The 23864-nt window shown below is 46.6% G+C and overlaps 1 pseudogene; it reads left to right on the forward strand.

Annotated features, from left to right (window-relative positions):
• Positions 1 to 15935: 15935 nt before the first annotated feature.
• LOC130142125 (coiled-coil domain-containing protein 183-like) lies at positions 15936 to 21357 on the forward strand (annotated as a pseudogene).
• The last annotated feature ends 2507 nt before the right edge of the window (positions 21358 to 23864 follow it).

Raw genomic sequence — 23864 nt, forward strand, 5'->3', positions numbered from 1 at the left:
TATTCCCATACCGCTCCCTATCTTTCTTGGCCCTGCACCTGCTTTCCCAGCAGCTGTAGCTTGTTACAGCCACGGCCTGTTGGCACAACATAATTACTTGGTCTCAGGATTCAAGAATAGCTCAAGGCTACTTCCTTGTTATCTTCAGCACAGTAACTTCAGTACAATTCTGATTACACGCCTATTCTAATACCAGGCCTGGATTGTGCAGAACTTAAGGTATTCTATGGCCACGCTTCCGCAGCCATTCTTCTACAATTCCCCCTTTTTTCTTTTGCACAAGACAGGCCTGATTGGTTATGTTAAAAACTACTCTCTTTAAACAAGAAAATAAACAGCTAAAAACTAAAACCATTACAATAATGATTATAACAAAGTGTATTCCTTCCATCAATAACATCTTTAACCAACCTGTTATGCCCAATCCTCTCAACCATTCATCAAAGGGATTATCATCAACAAGAATATGCTTCATGTTTCCCTGCAGTTGTGACAACTTCTTGTGGATAGATATGGAATGATCGGAAAGGTTCACACAACACATCCCTTCAAAATCCTCACAACCGTGTCCATGTGCTAATAACAAAAAATCTACTGCAGCTCTATTTTGTAATGTAGCATGCCTAACACTATCTACGTCAAGCGATAACAAACTTAAAATCTGCAATGTAAGATTAAATTGTTTCTCTCCCCAACACGCTAACCTTCGTATATTCTTAGCGTTTAATGCAGTCATTGCTCCTGGCATAAATATGGAGGCTAGGACATTTGTTGTTACAGACTGCAGATCGACTCGGTCATTACATGTTTCATCAAAGGTGCGCAGTGCCCTCCGTGATTGTGGAGTCATTTTCAATAAGTCTTTCATATGTGGAGGAAACAAAGTTAAACGCCCTAAATAACATGGTCCACCGACAGGATACAAAGGAATCCCTGGCCATGCTCTATCTCCACATATCAAAAAGACTCCTGGTGGCAAGTGATAGCCCCCTGATACATTTACATGTAAGCCTCCAGCTTTCAGTTCACCCCAATTAGGTGAACCAGTTAAATTTTGAAACCTTGTATCAAACTCCCATTCACCTTGACGTGCTAGCCACAATCACCACGGTTCACCAAACCAAATTAATCCAGTGCCATTTACAGGTTGAAGTGGTGGTACCATGTCCTCGCATTCTGGCATTCCCGTTGCAGTTACGTTAACGTATTTAACGGGCGCAATGCTACCTAATAGGTCTAATTCCTGCAATGGCAAATGATATGGTCGATTTAAGTTCTCAATAACTGTTTTCTGCCATGCTGCATTACGCATAGAAGGCCAAACAAATTGCCCATTCGGACTCAGGCATGTTCCCTTTTCATTGGAAGTCAGATTCACTGTTTTGACATTCTGAAAACCATCAAAGTCCGCTTCATTCTCCTGCAGGGGAATACCAATTAAGCAAGTTCTAAAGGGGTTGTCTTCTTGCTGCAAACTTAAACAAAAGTCTGTTACCCCTGTAATATTCGCCCATGTCACCCATATGTTTGTCCTAGGCAAGATGTTAAAAATACCTTGGCCAACAGGTAACATATTCATCAAGACCATAAACCGAATCCACCATTTGAGCATGTTTAATCCTACAGAAATGTTACTTTCTGTGAGCTCTCCTTGCCCACTCATTCTGAGCCTTCCCCCACTTTTTGGCAGGGACAACATATTGTCGAGGTATAAAAATACCTTTACCACACTCCCTACTTATAATTTTAGTCTAACGTAGCAGCCTGAGGCCGTCCAAATATCTGCAAACCCGCCGCTGCCACTGTGCTCGATTCATGCTTTCAGTAGCTTCAAACAGGGCAAACAGATCTCAAGCAAACCGGTGGTTTCCTCCAGTCCCTTCTCACAATTCCCAAAAAGGATTTCTCTCTCTAATTTTCCATTTACACTGTAAACACCCTAAACCCGTTCGCAAGGTATATACAGAGACCCACCATACAAGTTTACATAAGCCACAAAGTAATAGAACCCAGCCACATTCCCTTTGTCCACAGTCACAGGCATGTAAGGAATAGTACAGAGTTCTATTCTCTAGTTCCGCCTGTAGCTGGTCACATGCATCCCTTGGGGAGGCCCAGATTGTCCTGTTCTGTAACAGCAGCGATGCCTCCAACGCCAGAGGCTGTGTGGCTAGATGCCACCGATGTAGCTCCCACTGGCGAGCTTCCGGTACCAGTTTTATGATTACTGGTATCAGCATGTGTCCATTTACTGGGTACCCATACTGGACCTGTAGGGGTGGAAACACACATATAACCTTGACCATTAAACAAAACAGGGGCAGGACCTTCCCATTCCCCTGACCACGGATTTCTATAATAAACAGATAATTCATTTCCTGGGGTTCCAGTATTTACACAAGTAGCATGAATGATAGCTGGGGGCTCTGAGTCGTCCCCAAACACACACAAGTGATTGAGAACAAACAAGGTTCTATGTAGACGCTCCTTTGGATATGTAATGTCCGCAAATTTCTGCAGATAATCCTTTAACGTTCTGTTTGTTCTTTCAACGATGGCTTGTCCCGTGGGAGAATGAGATATTCCGGTCTTATGCTGTACTCCCCACGTAATAAGAAATTTCCGCAGAACTTGACTGACATAGGCAGGACCATTATCCGTCTTAATCTGTTCTGGAACTCCCATGATGGCAAAACAGGCTGTTAGATGTTTACACACGTGCAAGGCCCTTTCCCCGGGTTGCACAGTTGCCCAAATAAATTTTGAATAGGTGTCCACCGTGACATATTTCAACCTGCCAAGTTCAGGAACATGAGTGACGTCCAAACATGAGTGACGTCCATCTGCCAGCTCTCTAATGCCCTCAGGCCTTGGGGATTGACCCCCATCCCTAGGCCAGGGCCATGGTGACTGCACTGCGGGCAACTCCTAACAATACCCTGTGCCTCAGCACGTCAGCCAAAATTGTCTTTTTAATCCCTTAGCATTTTGATGGAACTGAGTGTGGGAGATTCGTGCGGCTTCAAATTGATTGACGGGTGCAGTTCGTGTCAGGCTAACCAATTGATCTGCTCTGTGATTGCCTTCTCCTAAGCCTTCCTGCCATTTGTGGCTTCTGATATGGATGATACAGTATGGCACAGTCCTCTGCTTTGTAGCTCTTTGAAGTTGCTGGAATAACTCATTTAGTCATGGGTTGGTTACCTCTCTCAAAAGTGAATCCTCTATCCTTTGAGCTACTCCTGCCACATATAATGAATCGGTGACAATATTCACCGTGTGCCAGTTTGCCATAGCCCAACAAACTGCAAGCAGCTCCAATGTCTGTAAATTATCTTTAGGGTGGGCAACAATAATGTGTTGCTGCCAGAGTTCCATTTCCTTCCAGACCACAGCAGCCCTTCTAGTAGCCTTGCCTGCATCCGTGAACTCTGTAAGACCATCCCGAAGCGGAACAGATGAATGCTTATGTATTTCCATCCATGAATACATTCTCAAAAAGTGGATATCTTTCCCCTTTAGCTGTTCTCGTGATATCTGTCCCGAATATCCTAAAAGTGCCAATTGTAAAGCAGCAGAGTTTTGCAAAGCCCATTCTAGGTCTGCTCCCTTCATTGGCAGGTGAATATTAAATGTTTCTTCCCCTAAAATAGCTATCATCCTATCACAACCTTTTCGAATTACTTCGGCCATTGCTTCCATACGAGTTTGAAATGTTTTCTTAGGTTGAAGGGATAAAAATATCCATTCCAAGATATGGAAGAGGTCATCTCCCCCTTTTTTCTTTTGCCACTGCATGATAACAGCAAAAACAGAGACAGAGCGAGAAACCACCAGTCGTTGGAGGGGGAGGGTAGCGTTTCATCGAGCTGCCCATCGCGCTGATACTAGGCGACCAAGATGCTGTATACATTTCTGTTGTTCATTAGTGAGGTGAATGGATTTAGCTGCATCTGTGCCTTGTAAAAGAGGCCATAGGGGAGCTAGATCTTCATTAGTAATGCCCAGAAGGGGACGTACCCATTGTAAATCTCCCATCAGCATTTGTGCATCAGTAAGGGTTTTAATGTCAGTGGTAATGGTGGTTTTCTGTGGCGTTATGATGCTGTCATTAATCTTCCATCCCAGGTATCTGAATGGAGATTGCTTTTGAATCTTTTCTGGTGCCACTTGTAATCCTGCCTGCCCAAGTGTTTGCATAAGGTGTTGTAGGTTTTGTTCCGTAAAGGGTTGCGGTTGAGCTACTAAAATATCGTCCATATAATGATAAATGAGAGCATGGGCCACTGTTGACGTAAGGGTTGTAATGCTGCAGCCACGAAAAGTTGACACATGGTAGGACTGTTGCGCATTCCCTGTGGAAGGACCACCCATTTATAACGCTGAGCTGGTCGATCCTTGTTAATCGCTGGCAAGGTGAAGGCGAAGCGCGGTGTAGCTGCAGAATGTAATGGTATGGTAAAGAAACAGTCCTTTAGGTCTACAATTAATAAGTCCCAGTCTTTAGGTATCATAGTAGGAGTCAGTAATCTGAGCTGGAGCGCTCCCATGGCTTGCATTTGTTCATTCACCTTGCGTAAGTCATGAAGCAAGCGAAATTTACCAGACTTTTTTTGGAATAACAAAGATGGGGGTGTTCCAAGGTCTGGTTGATGGCTTAATATGGTGAGCTTTTAGTTGTTCTCCAACCAGACAGGCTCATCTGTAATCCAGGTGAGTTTTAGGATGGGAGGCTGCCCCGCAGGGGCCGCTGCCAGAAAACCGTACCAGGGGTAGTTAACACTACTCCCAACTGAGTCATTTCGCGGCCGATGAGGGCAGAGATGCCATCTGGTAAAGGTAAAATCAGTACATGTGCTGATGCTATTTTGTCTTCCACTTGAATAATGATCGGCTCCGTGCTAGAATGTGGGAGAGAGACACCCCCGACGCCGCTGACTCCTTCTGCAGCCGGTCTAGTAGGCCAATGTCTAGGCCACACATGTCGGGTGATGATAGTAACATCAGCTCCTGTGTCAAAAAGTGCAACAAAAGTACAAGTTTAATTTCCTCTCCGTAATGTGACTCTAGTTTCTGGGCAGTTGTTCATTGACATAGTGAAGCATACAAGTTCATTTGTAGACCCAAAGTTGTTATTCCCACGATTCGGCAAAGAGTCACAAGGTGGCGCACATACGCTATCAGTGAAATTTCTCATGGGAACTAATTGAGCAATTTTACTTCCGCGCGGTATGTGGAGAGGCGGATACAATGTGTAAACCACAATAACAATCTGTCCCGTATAATCCGCATCAATTAGTCCCGGAATTACAAAGATAACTTTTAGTCCAGCTGAAGATCGGCCTATCAGGAGAGCTCCAAATTGTTGACACGAGGAGTGTATCGGGCCAAAGGTCGTGGTTGGAATCTTTTGCGTTGTCATATTCAAACAGAGTGACATCTACTGCTGTCACCAAGTCGATTCCCAAGCTTCCCCGGGTTGCTGGGAGACCGGGGCCTGCGGTGGCGGGACCACTTTTGTCTGCACGCAGCCGCCGTTCGCGCTCCACAAGCAGTTACGACGGTGATGACCTTTCCCACCACAGCGAAAACAAGGTCCCGTATAAGCCTTTTGTGTAGTTCGCGGTCGCACGGCAGGTTTAAGAACAGCTGCCAGCGCCTGGGTATGGTTTTGCATGGCTGTAGATACAGCAGAACTTACAGCATCAGAGATGAAGGCGGCTTGCTGGGCAGATGCGCTGTTTACCATTCGCTCCAGCATTTCCACCACTGGAGCCGTTCGGGGAAGGGTGGACAGAATCGTCTGGCCCTTGGATTAGCATTTTCAAAAGCTAGCATCTGGAGCATTTGTACTTTAAGGTCCTCGGTCATACTGTGGTTTTGGTCCAAGGCGTGCACTAGCTGGTTTACAAAACTATCAAATGGCTCCGTTGTTCCCTGTTTGACTGTTGTAAAGGAAGGGGCCTTACGTTCAGACAAACAAGCATCAGGGCTTGTTTTGCAGTCAGGGCAGAGGCATTATGCATTTCCATGGAAAACGTTAATTGTACCTTAGGGTTGGCATAAATGTCCCCACCTAACAGCATGTCCTCTTTAACATCACACAGGGGATGCCCTTGAGCCCTGGGCTGCAGCAAAGTCTTACGCACTTGACGTTCCCATTCCTTTTCAAAAAGTAAATACTGTGCCGGAGTAAGTAGCAACCTAGCTAGCGAAGCACAGTCACTGGGTGTCATAATTTCCGAGTCAAACAAATAATTCAACAAGTGTTTGACTGGTTCAGATTGTAATCCATATTGTGTAACGGCTTGTCGTAGCTGCTGCATAAATTTCCAATCAAAAGGTTTCCACGCAGTGGGCACTGAACCATCTGGTAAAGTAGTAGTCCGTGATACCGATAAGTTAATAAGTTAAAATTGATTGATTCTATTTGATTAATTAATTGATTTTATAAAATCATTTAATAGAATTAAAATATAGAAGGATAAGGAAAAAAAATTTTATAGGAAACTTGCAGCTATGCAATAAGAGTTGTTATGGAATCTTTTGTACGTCTTGTACCAAGGCTAGAAGAAGAGCCTGGAACTATTGTAATAACTCTAGGGTTGAAAGGTTCCATTGTATTTAACCAGTCTTCTGTACGCAGAGGTGTATTGAAATGTCAGAATATGAGATTAATGGGAACTGGGGACAGTCGACTGGAACAGCTTGTAGGTGCCTGCCAAGAAACTGTGAACTTTAGTAAAAGGTAATTCCGGCAGGGGGAGATCGCGACCACCGACTCATATACCACCTACCCAAATCGTACCCTAGACCCATTTCTAGACCTTTCTAAGCTTTACTGCCCATAATCGGATATAGGAGGAGAGTATGTAAATGATTTACGGGAAATGTTATGATTATGCATGAATAATTAATGAATATGTATGAATAAGTTCTATATATGGAATCTGATTTTGGGACCTGGTGTGCGTTGATCGTGAGAGGACTCGCTCACGCACCCGGACGTCAATAAAGAAGTGTCTGCTTATCTACATCACATGGGTGTCGATAAGTTCTTCATTCCGAGATTTCGGTAACAGTTTTGGAGACCCAGATGGGACCTCGCTGAAGGAGACCGGAGGAGTCGGGGACCTGATCGGTTCCGGCCGGCACCGAGGATTTCTCGGGGACACCCATTGATCCCCGATCCGTAAGGCTCTTCGCGACGTTCCCTGGATTTTTGGGTAAGACACTTCTTTTTTTTAATTGTAGTAAGTAAGTGCACTATAATAATTGTATGGGAAAGAGTGGGATAGAGTCCCACCAGTGGGTTGGAGTCCCACTGAGTAAGTCTACCTGTCAGACGCGGTGAAAGAGCTGCGCAGGGTAGGACTAGGAGTCTGCCCGTAAGACATAAGCGAAAGCTATTGCAGGGTTGGACTAAAAGGATCCTTGTGGAAGTGGAAGCCTAGGTGTCTGCCCGTAAGACATAAGCAAAAGCTATTGCAGGGTTGGACAAAAGTGTAGACAAGAGAAACTATATGCTATAGTGTTCTCTAAGGTAGTGCCTCTAACAAGAAGTTAGAAGTTTTTGGTGTTTGTTGTTTTGTGAGTTTGTGTATTAAGAAGAAAATTAAGAGGTATAATATTGTGTTATACGTTTGTTTTCTTTGTTGTTTTGTGAGTTTGTGTATTAAGAAGAAAATTAAGAGGTATAATATTGTGTTATATGTTTGTTTAAAGTAACTGTGGGAAAGTGTGAGTGTGGCTGTAACAGTGAGACGTATAATTGAAAACGAAAGCGAGTGTGGAGTGTGGATCCGCGGATCGGAGTGATAGAGTTGAATAATTGTGTATTGTACTGTGGGTAATTACACCATGGCAACTAAGTTAACTCGGTTGTTTAAAAGTAAAAGCTTGGGTAATCTTGTGTTAAATGATAAAATCCCGAAAAATTCTCCATTGGGATGTTTATTGGCGCATTGGGGGGATTTATATGAGGATTTGCCAAAGAGCCAGATGATTGAATATTGTAATAATTGGTGGCCACTATATATATTAGAAGATCAGGAAAAGTGGCCCATGAACGGGACACTGAATTATAACACTATTTTGCAGTTAATGTTGTATTGTGAAAGAGAAGGGAAATGGAGTGAAATGCCATATGTGGATTTGTTCTTTTACTTGAGACAAAGAAAAGATTGGCAGGAGGAATGTAAGTTAACTATTGGAGATAATTTAGTAATGGCTGTAACCGCTGATAATAAGAAAGTGAAAAAGTGTTGTTCAACTTGTGAGATTGGGAAAGGTTGTTTGAAGAAAAGGATTGTTATTGAGAATGACGATGGACCAGAGTTAGATATATCCCCTCCTAGGAGAGAAATGAATCAGGGTCGAGAATTAAGGATACAAGAACCAGCGATTGAACCGGATAGCAGTGGAACGGGAGATGTGGGAGAAAGATTATCGGAGATTGTAATTCATACTCCTGTTTCACGGAGAACTCGGCAACAGACCCATACAATAGCTCCCCTGCGACAGGGAGTTGGCAGTGATGGACCAGTCTATGTGAAAATACCTTTTACAGCTACGGATTTGATGACTTGGAAACAGGCAGCAGGAAACTATAGAGAAGATCCTGAAAAAGTGGGCAAGGTGGTAGATACTATAATTAGAACACAGAATCCAGACTGGAATGATTTACAGGTGATCCTGGTTAATTTGTTAGATGATACAGAGAAGCAAATGGTATTAAAAGCCGGTAAAGCACAGGCAGAGTTGGATGTGATGAGTGGAATAACAGGTGGAACAATAGAATTTTCCATCTGGGGATCCGCAGTGGGATCCAAATAATGTGGCACATAGAGAAAGACTGAAGCGGTATCAAAAATGGGTTTTATATGGGATTAGACATGCCATGCCTAAATCTCTAAATTGGTCTAAATTATATGAAGTAAGACAAGATAAAAATGAATCTCCCTCAGCATTTTTGGAAAGATTAAAGGAAGCTGCTAGAAAATACACTGATTTGAGAGTGGAAACAGAGGCAGCACAGATACAATTGGCTTTGATCTTTATGGGACAATCGGCACCAGATATAAGGAAAAACTCCAGAAACTGGAGGGAGAGAATTCAAGGAGTTTAAATGCAATGTTGGAAGTGGCATGGAAGGTATATAATAACAGAGAAAAGGAAGAAAGAAGAACAAGGAGAATAGATTTATTGGCAGTAATGGCAGGAACAGCAGATAGAGGAAGGGGCAGAGGAAGAGGACGAGGATTTAATGGAAGAGGAGGGTATATGAATTGTGGTGATCGGAAATTTAATACCCTCTTAGGAATAAATCAGTGTGCCTTGTGTAGAGAGGAAGGACATTGGAAAAAGGACTGCCCCAGAAACAGGAGTGTTTCTCACGACCTTGCCAAAGTAATGGTTTTAGATGACTGAAGGGGACCGGAGGGGAACCCAGCTGAACCTCTGGTTAAAATTAAGCTGGGAGATAAAGAAGTTGAATTTTTAGTAGATACGGGAGCGACATTTTCAGTATTAAATACTTCTAAAGGAAAAATTGGAACAAAAACAGCCAATATAAAAGGAGCAACAGGGAAAGAAGAAAACAGGCCATTCCTACAACCCATAGATTTGAAATTTGGAAATAAAATAATTACACATGAATTTTTGTATGTACCAGAATGTCCGGTACCCTTGTTAGGAAGAGATTTATTATCTAAATTAAATGCACAAATTGTTTTTGATGAAGGAGAATTCTTTTTGAAGATACCCGAGTCAAAAACGGGAGAAGTTTTGATGATACAAGAAAAGGTAAAGGAACAAGAAATTCCACCGGAGGTGGATTTGGCAGTGATCCCTACTGTATGGGAGACAGATATACCTGGCAAATCGAAACTAGCAGAACCGGTTAAAGTAGATTTGAAGGAAGGCGCAGGAACAGTGAGAATTAAACAATATCCAATCAAATCAGAAGTGAGACAGGAATTGAAGAAATTGATTGATAAATTTTTGGAGTATAAAATTTTGGAAGAATGTGAATCTGAGTATAATACTCCTATTTTACCAGTCAGAAAACCTTTGGGTGAATATAGACTGGTACAAGACTTGAGAGCAGTAAATCAAATAGTTAAGGATATTTATCCTGTAGTAGCAAACCCTTATACACTGTTAACAGCATTGAGGGAGAATTATCAGTGGTTTACAGTGCTTGATTTAAAAGATGCTTTCTTTTGTATACCTTTGGAAAGGGAAAGCTGAAAACTGTTTGCTTTTGAATGGGAAAATCCTCAAACCGGGCGAAAGATGCAGCTGACATGGACTAGATTACCCAAGGATTTAAAAACAGTCCAACTATTTTTGGAAATCAATTAGCAAAGGAACTTGAAATCTGGAAACAGGATAAATCAAGGCCTGGACATTTACTCCTACAATATGTGGATGACATACTGATAGCTACAGAAGAAAGACTTACCTGTATACAGGTGACTATTGACCTCTTGAATTTTCTGGGACTAAATGGATATAAAGTGTCCAGAAAGAAAGCCCAGATAGCCTGCCAGACTGTGATATATCTGGGCTTTGAGATTTCAAAAGGACAACGACAATTAGGAAAAAAATCGCAAAGAAGCTATTTGTAGTATACCTGAGCCGAGAAATATTCATGAACTCAGAGCATTTTTGGGAATGACTGGGTGGTGTCGCCTTTGGATCATGAACTATGGGCTAATAGCTAAAACGCTGTATGAGGCCCAAAAGAACTCTCCCTTTGTATGGGGCCCACAACAACAAAAGGCTTTTATAGAGTTGAAACGTGCCTTAATGTCTGCACCTGCCTTGGGACCGCCGGATCTAACCAAAGATTTCCAGCTGTTTGTACATGAAAGACAACACCTTGCACTGAGCGTGTTAACCCAGAGGATAGGAAGTTGGAAACGACCAGTCGGATATTTCTCTAAACAACTGGACACAGTGAGTAAAGGGTGGCCGAACTGCCTTCGAGCAGTGGCCGCAACAGTGATGCTCATACAAGAAGCTCGGAAATTGACTTTGGGAAGAACAATAACAGTCTATGTTCCACACATGGTGATAACTGTCCTAGAACAGAAGGGGGGACACTGGCTGTCCCCCAGCCGAATGATGAAATACCAGATAGTATTGACTGAACAAGATGATGTGATTCTAAAGACAACTAACCTGGTAAATCCTGCAGTGTTTTTAAGTTCCATACAGGAAGAAGGACGACTGGAACATGATTGCTTGGCTACCATCGAGTATGTTTATTCCAGTCGTGAAGATCTGAAGGATGTGCCATTGGAGCGACCAGACTGGGAACTGTATACTGATGGAAGCAACTTCATGGAACAAGGAGTTCGATACGCTGGATATGCGGTAACAACAGAGACTACAGTTATAGAAGCAGGAGCATTGGCGAGTACCACATCAGCCCAAAAGGCAGAACTCATCGCTTTAATTCGAGCCTTAGAGATAAGCAAAGACAAGAGAGTAAATATCTGGACTGATTCAAAATATGCCTTTGGGGTAGTGCATGTCCATGGAGCTTTGTGGAAAGAGAGGGGGTTATTGTCCTCTCAAGGATCAAATATTAAGCATCAAACAGAGATCTTACGATTATTACAAGCAGTTCAAAAGCCAGATCAAGTAGCAATCATGCACTGTAAGGCACATCAGAGTGGGAATACAAAAATAATAGCTGGGAATAATTTAGCTGATAGGACTGCAAAAAGGGTAGCAAAGAAACAAGCATTGCAAATGGCAATAATTCCTTCTAAAACAGTAACCCTTCCTAGGGAAAAACCGAGATATTCAGAAGAAGATGACAAATTGGGTCAGTTATTAAATGCTAAGAAAAACTTAGCGGGATGGTGGGTAACTCCTAACGGGCAAGTAGTAATTCCACCTCTTTTGATGAGAGAGATAATTCAAATGAGACATCAAGAATGTCATTGGGGGGCAGAAGCCTTAGTAACATTTTTACGAAAGCAAGTAATATCAGTTAAGATGTTAGGAATAGCCAAAATGGTAACTGCAAAGTGTGAAGTATGTTTGAAAAATAATCCAATGATTAAGAAAAAGGTTCAAATGGGTAGACTGAAATCTGGTACAGAACCTGGAGATTACTGGCAAGTAGATTTTTCAGAGCTGCCTAGACAAAATGGGTACCGGTACATCCTGGTAAGGGTTGATACTTTTACAGGATGGCCAGAAGCCCTTCCCTGTCGCACCACACAAGCAAAAAGAGGTTGTGAAGTGGTTATTACAAGAAATAATTCCGAGATTTGGAGTTCCTATTGGAATTTCCTCTGACAGAGGTCCACACTTTTTTGCTGAAGTTGTCCAAAGTGTTAGCAAAGTATTGGGTATTAATTGGGATTTACATGCGTCTTGGAGACCACAATCTAGTGGGAAAGTGGAAAGGATGAATCAAACTTTGAAACGACAAATAAGTAAAATTTGTCAAGAAACCAGTTTAAAGTGGCCTCAGGCACTTCCATTGGCGTTATTACGAATCAGAGTACAACCAAAGAGTGGAACCTCAGTCAGTCCTTATGAATTATTATATGGAAAACCGTATGAGTCTCCATAACCAAATCCAAACATACACGTGAAAGGAAAGCAGGATGTATATAACTATTTGCTTTCTCTAGGAAAAACTTTGACTGCAATTCAGAGTGCAGTAATTTGGAATAGACCTTTATTCCAGGAAAATTCAGTGCATGATTTCCAGCCGGGAGACTATGTTTATGTGAAGAATTGGACCTCCGAACCTTTGCAGGAGCGCTGGAGAGGACCCTTCCAGATACTGCTAACCACTTTTACAGCTATCAAAATTGCAGAATCGGATGCTTGGATACATTATACTCGAGTGAAGAAAGCATCTATTCCGTGGAAGATTGTGAAACGTAGCTCAGAGACTTAAAATTGACTTTGAAACATGTTTAATTTTGCATATCAGGTTATGATTGGCTTTTGGATTTTCTTTTGGTTGGTAGTGTTGGTGGATAGGAACAAAAGACAAATAGAAACAGAACAAGTGATTGACATTCCCAAACAAATGGCTGAGAAAAATTTGATGGTAGGATTGATTAAAGAATTTGCCAATTTACAAAACATCACGCAGATCACTGCTTGTTTGCCAATATCGAGGGCAGTAGGTGAATCTATTCCATGGGGAATTTTAACTATGAATTTGACTAACCTGGAACATAAAAATGAAACCAATTATTGTGAACAGAGGCCAGTGACTCAATGGTATGAGCAAGTAAAAGTCACTAGAAAACAGTGGAAAACTCCAGGTAGTCTGGCGGATTGTGAAAAATTGTTAAACTATGTTTTTACCAAAATAGGAAGATTTAAGACTGTGGGATGGTGTTCTTATGATGAACAATTTAAAATTAACGTGAGCAAAAGTGTTATGGAATGGAAGTGTAACGAAACTGACCAGAGCACCCAGTTAGTAGACCAGTGGGACTCTATATGGTCTATGTCCATATTTTCCTATTTTCAGTATATAGCAAGAATTTCTTGGTGTTTTACCTGGGATGGAAAGGTTTTTTCAGTACTACCCTGGGTAGATGATAGGTCAACTACATCGGGAGAGAAGGAAAATAAAATAGTGCCATGGTGGAAATGTGAAAAAGTGTATGATTGTAGTAATGCAGACTTAGTAATTCAAAGAATTCCTCCGTTGGCTGCTGCTTTGAAATATGGTTGTTTTTGTCGAGGTCTTAAGAATACTTTCAATTTAACCAGCGCCTTTACAGTCAGAAGAGGAACTTTGTTTAGTTGTAGAAAATCTACTATTCGAAGTCCAGGACATTTAGTTTGGGCATTAAGTGATGGAACCTGGACAACACACCTACCATTAGATGTTAAGGTGAAACAAATCACATTAGGCATGCCAACATTGTGTCCGATTTGGAAGAAATCACCATTTAAAGGATCTCTAGAGAATCTAGAATTAAAACGAATAAAGAGATCAGGGATAAATGATGATATTTGGAATGAACCATCTACAGGAGTGAAAATTGGCTGGGCACTGGAATCACTTTTAAATCCTATAGCTTCATATAGAAACAGAGCATGGCTCTATCATTTAACTGGTCAAGTGGAAAAATTGGCAAACGTTACCAAGAAGGGGTTTAAGGAATTGAATATACAACTACAGGCAACTTCTAGAATGACTTTACAAAATAGAATGGCACTAGATATGCTCCTACTTAAAGAACATGGAGTGTGTGGATATCTTAAGGATAAACTGGACCACTGTTGTATCCACATTCCAAATGTCACTCAGGATGTGGAACATGATCTAGACCTATTAGGAAAAATTGAAAAAGAAACTGAAGCAATTCAAAAGGATATGTCAGAAGATTGGCTTGGGAAAATTTTTAACAAACTGGGATGGAAATTGAGCTCTTGGATACAATCTATAATTAAGATTTTGTTTCTGTTACTAGTTGTCTTTTTGATGAGCATGCTAGTATATGCATGTCTGAAGAAACAGTTTACCAATAGAATTGCAGTGAGTCGTATGATTATGAGAGAAGTACCAACTATTTCACCAAGACATGATCCATTACCCAAATATGTTGAAACAAAAGATATATGAATAATGTGAAAGTATTGAAATAATGATTTTCAACACTTTCAAAGGGGGGAAATGTTACCGATTAGTTAATAAGTTAAAATTGATTGATTCTATTTGATTAATTAATTGATTTTATAAAATCATTTAATAGAATTAAAATATAGAAGGATAAGGGAAAAAAATTTTATAGGAAACTTGCAGCTATGCAATAAGAGTTGTTATGGAATCTTTTGTACGTCTTGTACCAAGGCTAGAAGAAGAGCCTGGAACTATTGTAATAACTCTAGGGTTGAAAGGTTCCATTGTATTTAACCAGTCTTCTGTACGCAGAGGTGTATTGAAATGTCAGAATATGAGATTAATGGAAACCGGGGAGAGTCGACTGGAACAGCTTGTAGTTACCTGCCAAGAAACTGTGAACTTTAGTAAAAGGTAATTCCGGCAGGGGGAGATCGCGACCACCGACTCATATACCACCTACCCAAATCGTACCCTAGACCCATTTCTGGACCTTTCTAAGCTTTACTGCACATAATCAGATATAGGAGGAGAGTATGTAAATGATTTACGGGAAATGTTATGATTATGCATGAATAATTAATGAATATGTATGAATAAGTTCTATATATGGAATCTGATTTTGGGACCTGGTGTGCGTTGATCGTGAGAGGACTCGCTCACGCACCCGGACGTCAATAAAGAAGTGTCTGCTTATCTACATCACATGGGTGTCGATAAGTTCTTCATTCCGAGATTTTGGTAACATCCGCACCGGACATGCAACAGCAGAAGCAGCTTCCCACTCTCCCTCCTCTACTGAGTGGACCGTGACAGGTAGTAATAGACTCCTCTTGCCATTTGAAACCAGCTGGCAGCTTCCAGGAGAGTGCTGGTGGTGTGTTTGGGTATATATGTCCATGTATTTTCTCTGCACCTGCCCTCACGCTGTTTCTGGTGGGGGGCTTGGAGGGGTCCCCCAGCTGGGTGGGTTGCAACTATTGCAGCCACGGTGCTGGGACCCTGCTGCCCGCCTTGCCTTTGGCTGCCTTAGTAATTGGTTCTTACTTAATCTGTTGCCCACAGAAGCAGAGAGGAAGGGGCCGTGGACGGCAATAGCTGAGCAGGAGGTGATGGCCGAGCAGGAGGTGTGTGGTGTGCGGCACTTGGAGGTGCCATGGCGACAGTTCTGCCAGTGCAGGGAGCTCAGCTCTGTGGTGTCACAGCCCAGCAATGTCCTCACAGCACGATGAAGGCATTTCCACAGGGCAGTAGAGCTGCAACAGCTGCCACAAGTGCAGCAAGGCTGGAGGGCTGAGGCAGGAGCACCAGCACCATGCGGGGCCACAAGGCAAACCTCAGCCAGCGTGTCCAGGAGCTGTGCTCTGCCATCGCCTTGCAAGGTGCTGCCCCTTTGGCGTTGCGGGGATGGCCCGGGACGGGCAGGGGGCTCTCAGTCCCCACGTTGTCCTGCACAGTACCAACAGTGCCTTCATGTCCCCCAGAGCAAGGGAGGAAGTTTTTCACACAGTCATGTAAGGAAAAGCTCAGTCAGAAGAGAGCTGCTCCCCCACCTGTGTGAGGCTGTGCAGGAGGACGTTCATGCCCTGGTTGTTATCCAGAAGGTACCAGCAGGTCCCTCCTGCTGTACCCCTGCCTGGTGCTGGCCCTGAAGAGCCAGCTCCTCCACCGGTCCTCTCAGGAGCGGGCTGCACAGGGCAACAATAGGATGTGACTGTCCCCAGGCTGGTGGTGATGTTCTCTCTGCCCCTCTCCTGCCCACAGCACAAGCAGCTCACTGTCTCAGAGACCTGCAGAGCGCAGAAGTACTTGAGGGCCACTTTGGCCAAGAAGATGGTGGAGGTAACGGCAGGGTCCAGCGGGCTTGGGCTGCTTGCAGGGGGCTAGGGGTCCAGGGATGCTCAGAAGAGCAGAGTGCATGGTAGAGGGACCTGGTGCCGGCACAAGGACAGCCCCCCAGGGATGGTGTGGTGTGACAGGCGGTGTTTGTGTGTGGTCCCATGGGTCCCTTTCCACTGTGGTACCTGTCTGTGCAGATCCTCCTTTAGCTCCCTCAGCAGATCTGTTGCCCCAGCAGAGCTCCTGGCTGTCCCACCCTCTGTGTCCCTGGGGCTGCCCAGGTTCCTGCAGATCCAGCTGCATCCCTGGGAGAGAGATGCTGTCTCTTCCCTTCAATGCCCATCCCAAGGTTATGAGCCGGTTATAAGCCACAAGGTGACACAGCCCTGGGTTTGGGTTATGCAGAGTCCCTAAGCCCGACCCACCACTGCCATCAGCAGATGCCCACCTCTGCCTTACCCCAACTAGCCCTACAGAACAAAGCTCTCCCAGACCCCATCCTGCCATGTGTGACCATGTCCCGGAGCAATGTCCCGGCATCCCTGGCTCTACCCTGGTGGGAGTTTTCCAGGCAGGACCCCCTTCTCCCATGGGTGCCCAGCAAGCCCTGTCTCCAGCCTGATGAACGCTCACATCCAGGTGGCCCAGGAGAAGCTCCGGGCTGAAATCTATGACCAGGTGAACACCTACAACATGCTTCTATACCAGGTGAGGCAGTGGAGCCAAGTCCAGGAGGAGCTGCTGCAGCAGCTGCTGCAGGATGCCAAGATGTGTGACAAGCGGCAGGCACAGACACAGGTACCCAGGACCCCTTCCTGGGGTGGCAGCATCTGAGGAGGGCTTTAATCTAGCCCCTGCACCCCCTGGCTGTGTGCAAGGCTTGGTGTGCGGGGTCACCTCGTGTACTCCCCTGTGTCTGCCCCAGGTGCTTTGCCAACTGGAGAAAAACATTGAGAAGATGCTCCTGAAAGTCCACACTGGACAGAAGGTGAGTGCTCTGTACCTGGTGGTGTGGGATGTCCTGAGGAAGGTGAGCTCCTCCCCACTATGCTATCATCCCGCCCGCTCCCCCTGCAAAGGCAAGGAGGTTCCCAAGGGGCTGTGCTGGTGGGACGCCCTCCTGCATCAGAGAGGTCCTCCTGCTCCCCTCCATCTGCTGTCACAGCATGGGGGACCCCTGGGGCTCAGTGGGGTGACATGCTGCAGCTCCCTGTGTCCCAGGAGCTGGCCCGCCTGCCTCCGCACCTGGACCTCCTGTGCAAGATGGCCAAGCTGTAGCGTGGGGAACTAGAAGATGTGTAGCTCATGGCCTTGGAGGCCCTCAAAGCTGCTGATGGAACCAAGATGAGATAGCTTGGGGCACCTTTCGGCCCTTTCCCACCCTCCAGAGCCCACCGACAGCACCATGTGCCCGAGCTGGTGAGTCTTCCTTCAATAAAGAGCAAAAGAGACTGAGCTGGACTTGCCCACAGCACCCCAATGACTCCATAGCTCCTCACAGGTCTTGCTCTTGGGCCAGGCTGCCCTGGGGCTGGGGACAGCCTGCCTGAAGCACCAGCCATGGTGAAGTCAGCATGCTCCACCCTCCAGCCCTCCTTGCCCAGCTTCCTTCCCAGCCTGCTTACATGGTAGGGGACAGGGGCGGGGGCTGGTCATTTTTGACCCTGGCCATCCCAGAAGTTCAGCTGACTTCCAAAGGTCTGTTCCAGCTTTGGCAAACACTTCTCCCTTCTCTGATACGCTCCACGAGGACATGGCCAGGAGGGGAAGCCAGTTCCTTGCAGAGAAAGCGTGCATGTACCGCTCCCTGGCCACCCAGAAGGTGCACGTAGACAGACTCTGGCTCAAGGAAACATACAAAAGGCATCTGAGAGCAGTGATCTGGGGGTCCCGACACAGGCCAGGCTGTGGGCAGATGGCAGGCATCAGTGCTGAACCCCCCACAGGTGGGGGGGCTGCAGGGCCAGCTCCCCTCAGGTGCCAGCAGCTTGGGGTGTGACAATGAACATCCTTGCAGCAAGCCAGGTATGAGCTCACCGTGGACTTCCCAACCTTGCACCCGCAGGACCCACTAGTGAGTGCCTGGTGGGGGTGCAAGGGGGTGGGACGCACACACAGCCGCAGGCTGTCCCTGCCACTTCCCTCCCACACCAGGCACCAGGCCAGAGGCCATTAGGTCCCAGATGTGTGGCAATGTTTTTGGAAGAAAAGGGACATGTGGCCTATCAAAAATTGCTCTTGCTTTAGCAGCTTGATATGATTAAAAGCTTTATCTGCTCAGCAAGGCCACAAGGTTGTGTGAGAAAGACACCTGGAACAAAGAAAACAGGATCTTTGGCAGTTAAGCAGGCAGAAAAACAGGAGCTGAGCTGGGAACTGATGACCACAAGGATGTCAACAATTTTAATGATGGGACTAACCGCTTGTATGCTTTTAACCAATTAGTATCTGTATAGCAGCGTGTGAACAGTGTATGTAACCAATAGAATTGTGTGACGTGTGTATGAATATGAAAATTGTATATAAGCTTGCAGAAACTTAAGTAAAGCGGCTTCAACTAGGATCATATTGATATGTCGTTGAGTCCATGATTTTGCTCCTGCACAGATGGAGTGTGAGGCCATGGTGACCGGGAAGATGGAGAAGGCCAAGGCTGTGGTGCAGTGCTCCAATTTCCAGGTAACGTAAAAACCCCTCTCTGGTAAAACTCATGGCTGCTCAGGCCCCAGGGAGCTGAGACCTCTCTTCTTGCTTTGTTTCATTGCGAGGCTCTCTGTTCTCCTCTGCCTCAGGAGCCCCCCAAAGGCCCTCTGGTGCGGGCAAGGATGGCGCTGCTCTTGTCTGTGACATGAGCTTGCATTGGTCCGTGGTACATGAACCTGCACGAGGCCACAGCCTGGATCCTGTACCCTGCAGGAGCACCATGGGCTGAGTTCTCATGCTCTCCCCTAGCCAGGACATACCCAGCAGGCTCGTGGCACAGCAAAAGTCCTCAGTGGGCCTGGAGCAGTACATCAAGGAATACAAGGAGAAGAAGCAGGCACTGAAGGAGAGGCTGCAGGAGCTGGAGCTGAAACAGGCTGAACTGAAGTTTCACCAGCCCTCACACACAAACAGGTGCTGCTGGTCTTGGGACAGTTGTGCCAACTGGGCCACTGCCCTTGGTGGGAGATATGTGCATCCCAGGTGCCCTGACACAATAGGGCACCCCTTCCTCCATCCCACTGCAGCCGCCCACCCCTCCTGCACCAGGAGGTTTTCTGAGCAAGGGGTTCCCCCAGCTCTGGGCCTGGCAAAACACCCAAAGCTCCTGGTGTTGCAGCAGGAGGACCCCCACTTCTTGCCTGGCATGGGAAGTAGTACCAGCAGTGTGGAGCTGGGTTGCAGGCAGCATCTCTGCTCTGCAGTTGGCAACCTGAGCAGCTTTTGCAACAGATTTAGGGTGTCACTGCACCTCTGTGCAGTTGTATGGATGTGAATGTGTTTCGCTCCAGGGTGCTGGAGGAGGAGCTGAGGATGAAACTGCAGTGGCAAGAGGCTCGGCTGAGGCAGATGTGAGCCCAGATACTGAGGAACCACGACCTCCTGGTCGAGTTTGAACATGGCATCAACAACCTCTTGGTCCACCTGCTTGGCATCACTGTGCCTGGCCAGGTACCCGCACAGCACTGGCACGAATATGGCCCTGGCTGGTGCCTGGTGGTGCAGTGGCACAGCACGGTGACACTTTGTGCAGTCACTGTCCCCCCAAGTGGCTCATTTTCCCCACAAAGGTGGTTGTTCTCTCTCTGACTCCAGGAGGATTCTGCCAAGGCCATGGGGGTGGAGGAGAAACTCTGGCACTGTGAGCAGAAGCTGCAGTACCTGGTGCAGCAGGTGGCCAACATGCTCCTCAACAGGCACAGCCCCAATGAGGACAACAAGGTGCGCAGGGGCTCCATCCCTGCTGTGGCCCTTGGGCACCCGTATGGGGCTTCCCCATATGGCCCATCCCAAGCCATCCTCTCAGCTGGGAGGATGGAGGTGGCCCCAAGGAAGGGCCATGGATCGACTCGGCCCCAGGTGGCACTGGACACTGCAGGGTGTGTCCCCCAGGGGGACATTGAGGTGGGGCGGAACAGCCCCTTCCCCTTCAGCAATTAACCTAGTATGTCTTTCACAGATTTTTGTGAAGGTCAGACATTTTCTGGAGAAAACAACTGCCAATGACTCACAGAACCTGAAGGTTTCCTTGGAGGATGCAGGCTGTAGCATCCAAGGTAGGAGAGCACAGCGGGGACATGTCCCACAGCAACCGTCCCAGCCCCTGCCCACTGGGATTTCTGGGCATCCTTGCCTATCTCCCACTGTCCCAGCAGAGCTCAGCCCATGAGCTGCCTCCAGAGATGTGGGGCAAAGAGGGAGAGCCTTGTCTTCAAAATCACCTGGTTGTGAAGAATAACCAGGGCTTGACTCTGCCTGTGGCCTCCTCCTATTGGCTGCTCTTGGAGGAGACCATGAGCTTTTGGCAGCTTACTACCTTTTTTTAACAAAGCTGTACCCACCACCTCCTAGCTCCAGACCTTTATGGGAAGCCCCAGCAGTACTGAAGATGGGCCACAGTGGTGGCATCCCCAGGTTCTGCAGGTCACCCTGGGATGCTGGGGTGGAAGAGCCAGTCGGCAGTGCCCATGCCTGAGGGCTCTTGCACAAGGGCTCTCTGGGCTGCCACCAGTCCTCCAAAATGTGCCGGCTTTCCCCAGGGACACGAGCACAGCGGAGGTGGCCCCACAGACCCTCCACAGCCCACTCCACTCTCTCCTCCAGATCCCTTTGATTCTGACGACGAAACCCATGGCCTTGTCCTCACCCAGGAAGACACCAAGAAGCAGGGGCTGCTCCTGATTGAAAGCAAGTAAAGGGGAAAGAAGTAGCAGTTTCTCCACGAGACTTTCTGATGCCCCAGACCCACCTGTTGTACTTTGGATACCCCAAAGCACCCATTGTGCTCTTTTTCCAGCAGCTTTAATAGAACAGATCTTTTTCATTCCTCACAGGCCTGTGGTAAAGCTGGAACGGGGGTCCTAGGTCACTTCTGGTATGTGGAACTCAGGGGGATCAAACACTGAGGGGTGCTGAGCTGGGTTTGGAGGCAGCCCCATCCCCCTGCCCCTTGCCCAGTTGCTCTCCCTGCAGAGGTAGGGATGGGCTGGGGTGGGGACAGCTTTCCCGGCCAAAGCAAAGCTGGGGTCAGGCTGCCTTTCTCCCCCTTGGTCCTGTGGGGCCAGCACCTTCCTGGGACCTCAGAGGGCTGGCATCTGTCCAAGGCAGCTATGGGGAAATGGGGTTCAGGGGCTGAGACCTGTACAAGGCATCAGACCTCAGGGTGGGTGTTTTCATGTGCATGCATGGGAGTGGAAGGGCAGATCCTGCCTTGGGAAGGGAGAGCTAAGTCTGAGCTGAAGACTCTAGTCTGGGGCTGTCTGACCTGTCTGTGGACCCTTCCTGCTTCTGCCCTCCCCTGGCCCCTGCACACACATCGTGCAACTCATACTCATAACCCTAAACTCAGAGCAAACCTTGGGCATTACCTCTGGGCTTCAGGGAAGTGCCTGGAGGTAAGGTCTAACCCAACATGACCTAGGACAGCAGAGGATGCTGCACCAAGCCTTTGGCTCCAGGATGGGATCCCCAGCCCTGCTTATGGTTCACAGACACGTAACCGTGGACTCCACGGTGTCTTCCCTACAGAGGCACTCGTAAAGCAATGCTGCAAATAGATGGTGCTGTTTCCCCAAGTACAGCCACCACTGAGGGCTTCTGCCAGGGACCTGTAGTCCTAGCTGGAGACCTGGGAGAGTGGCACCTCATCCACTTCAGCAGGGGGACATCAGCATCAGACCAAGCTTTCACTGTCATTTCTACTTGGTCCCTGCCAAGCCTTCATGCTGACGTCATTTGTGACATCAGCATCATTTCGGGGAAGGAATGGCTGTTTCTGCCAAGCCTCTCAGCAGACTGGCAGGTCACACTAAATGTTCTTGGTGGGTTTTGTGTAACTACAGGTATGGGGATTGTACCTCTCTGGGCATCATCCTGGCTGAACAAGCTTATGTTGATGTCTAACTTGAGCCTCCCAAACAGAAACCCAAGTCTACTGTCCCTTGTTCTGCCATGGCATTCTGACTTGTGGAAACAAACTTCACAACCCGTGGAAGGTTGTAAAGCAGGTATGTTTATTTGCAGCACTGAGTGCAAGGGAGATCATTCCTCCTAACTTGCACACCTAGCTCAACTCACAGTGCACATTTATACAATTAAGTTGGTTAGTTCTGCCCAGAGTCTACACCTCCTAACTCGTTATTGGTCAGTTTCTTTCCCGCTTCTATTTAAAGATACAGCTCCTTTTCAATTCACTACGCATGCTCCCCGAGCGGGGGATCCGCCTCCTTCGGGGGGGCCATTTGAGTAGGAGGTCGAGATCTCCCACTACCACAACTACCTTTACCCTTCTTTTGCTCCTATTTCTAGTATCCTTGAGTCTTATCTCTTCAACAATTTGTTTCTTTTCACAGTTAGCACGTCTTTGTCAGAAGGCTCCTTATCTATTGAGCTCGTCTGCATCAGTGCTAACAGCCCCCTCCTTGGACAATGGGGCTCCTGCTTGCGTATTGATGGTTCCTGTTATCTATGTAATTCCTGCCTGCGGCAGAATGTTAGGTCTTGCAACAGAGTTTTAGGTTTCTTGCTATATTATTTTCCTTATCAAGTCCTCCAAACGGTTGCAGCCCCCCTGCCCCAGTCCCACCAGTGGGCGGGTGCCCCAGGTCTCTCCCTCAGGGCTGTGACGCTCCCCTCCATTCCCGCGCTGGGACGGGCTCCCCAGGGTACAGACGCCCCCGGCCACTGCCGGTCCCAGACAGTCCCCGCTGCCACACTGCGGGGCACCCACCCACTGGGGACAGAGCCAGGAGCCCCCGGCCCCTCACCATCAGCGGGCTCAGCGACCCCAGCGACCCACCGGCAAATGCGCATTTTTTCAAAGTTTCATTTCTGAGAGAAATTCACTGAGAGAAGAGATCCTGCATAGGGTTCTACTTTATTTAAAAAAAAACCAACAAAACAACAAAAAAAACCGTCAAATCCCCAGAACTACCAGAAAGGACTGGCAGATTCCCTAACACTTCTGGCTGTACTGAAGCATGCAGAGGAACACATTTTTATGGTATCTCGACTGTTACAACCAAGAGCCCAGAGAGCAGCGATTTCATCAGCTTTTGGAAGACGGGCTGTGCTTGGGTCTTTGGAAGGACGTTTTTGTATGAGAGTAAAAAGTCTTGCTGCTGACGACTGCTACTGCCAAGTACATCATCTCTGAAGATCCACTCTGATGTTCATAAAATGCAACTTCTTTGAATGAGAAAGA

The sequence above is a fragment of the Falco biarmicus genome, chromosome W, assembly GCF_023638135.1.
Source record: "Falco biarmicus isolate bFalBia1 chromosome W, bFalBia1.pri, whole genome shotgun sequence".
In the NCBI taxonomy this organism is placed as follows: Eukaryota; Metazoa; Chordata; class Aves; order Falconiformes; family Falconidae; genus Falco; species Falco biarmicus.